The sequence below is a fragment of the Sceloporus undulatus genome, chromosome 1 (assembly GCF_019175285.1).
Source record: "Sceloporus undulatus isolate JIND9_A2432 ecotype Alabama chromosome 1, SceUnd_v1.1, whole genome shotgun sequence".
Taxonomy (NCBI): domain Eukaryota; kingdom Metazoa; phylum Chordata; class Lepidosauria; order Squamata; family Phrynosomatidae; genus Sceloporus; species Sceloporus undulatus.
The window spans coordinates 21,630,511-21,632,080 of record NC_056522.1 but is presented as its reverse complement, the minus strand read 5'-3'; the positions used below and the strand labels follow the sequence as shown (position 1 = coordinate 21,632,080).

General features: G+C 50.7%; 1 protein-coding gene across 1 annotated transcript in view; it reads left to right on the top strand.

The window, feature by feature from the left end:
* The window catches only part of DHX57 (DExH-box helicase 57), a 56,349-nt gene that overhangs the window by 26,808 nt on the left and 27,971 nt on the right, over positions 1 to 1,570 (top strand).

Sequence of the window (1,570 nt, the reverse complement as noted above, 5' to 3'; positions counted from 1 at the left end):
CTCTTCCTTCAGGCAGTCCCTGATGTTGCTGGGTCTGCCTGATCGCTCCCTCTGAGGCCAAGATGACTGTTTAGGAGGGAGGGGCCTCTTCCTTCAGGCGGTCCCCGATGTTGCTCGGTCTGCCTGATCATTCCCTCTGAGGCCAAGATGACAGTTTAGGAGGGAGGGGCCTCTTCCTTCAGGCACTCCCTGATGTTGCTGGGTCTGCCTGATCGCTCCCTCTGAGGCCAAGATGACAGTTGAGGAGGGAGGGGCCTCTTCCTTCAGGCAGTCCTTGATGGAGCTGGGTCTGCCTGATCGCTCTCTCTCAGGCCAAGATGACAGTTGAGGAGGGAGGGGCCTCTTCCTTCAGGCAGTCCCTGATGTTGCTGGGTCTGCCTGATCACTCTCTCTGAGGCCATAGGAACCATTATCACATAGGAACCAAATCTGGGAGCTCCTCATTGAGGCACCCATCTTTCCTTCATTGTCAGGGAAATCCAGATGAGCCCTTCTTCCTAAGCAGCCAACAGTCCATGATCCAATGATCCTTCATGTGGTTGAGCTGGGCACCATCTCCTTCAGTGAACATTTTTAAAAAAACTGATAAGCTCAACCAAGGCGCCTAAAGTATCATTGGCATTTATTATGGAATAAGTTTTTTTGGCTTAGGATATCACTATGTGTGGTTTTTAAACATAGATTACACAGAAAATAAAGCGGCTTTGGCGATATCCATCACATAACAATGCTTTCAACCTGTAGCTGCCTTGTTCTCTTTTGGCCTGTGAGGGAGAGAACAGGCTGGCCCAGCGTCATCAGGGGTTAGCCTGAAGATAGAGCGCCCTCCCTCCATAACTGTCATCTTTCGGCCAGTGAGGGAGAGAACAGGCTGGCTCAGCGTCATCAGGGGCTAGCCTGAAGAAAGAGGCTCCTCCCTCCAGAACTGTCATCTTTCGGTCTGTGAGGGAGAGAATAGGCTGGCCCAGTTCCATCAGGGCTAGCCTGAAGAAGAAGAGCCCTCCCTCCGGTCCATCTGCCTTGGTCCAGGCCTCAGAGGGAGAGAAGAATGCTATCCTGATCCCCTCCCCCCCCCCCCCCTCCCCTCACCTTTTGTGTCATGTCTTTTAGATTGTAAGCCTGAGGGCAGGGAACCATCTATTATCCCCTCTGTTGTAAGCCAGCCGGATTCCCAGTGATTGGGCGGTATATAAATAAAACCTATTATTGTTGTTGTTGTTGTTGTTGTCAACCTGTCCCTTTTAACTGATAGTGGAAACCTGTTAATGACATGGAAACTATGCAGGTCTCCAAGTGTGAAATGTCATTCCCAGGGCAGTTGCACGATTGCCATCATGTGGTGTCAGTGTCTGCATTTCTCCCTGTCCCCCCCCCCCACTACTCCGAACCACCCTTGTTTACCTTTATTTTTTTTCTATTCTCTTTCTATTTTTCTTTAAGACTTCAATCGTGGCAACAGAACTCCAGAATTGCATGAAAAAAGTGACACCCCCCAACCCCCTCCCAAAGGCATGCTGGGTAGGGCATAAGGGAGGTGGCGTTAAGGGAGAGGTCAGAAAAAGTAGCAGCC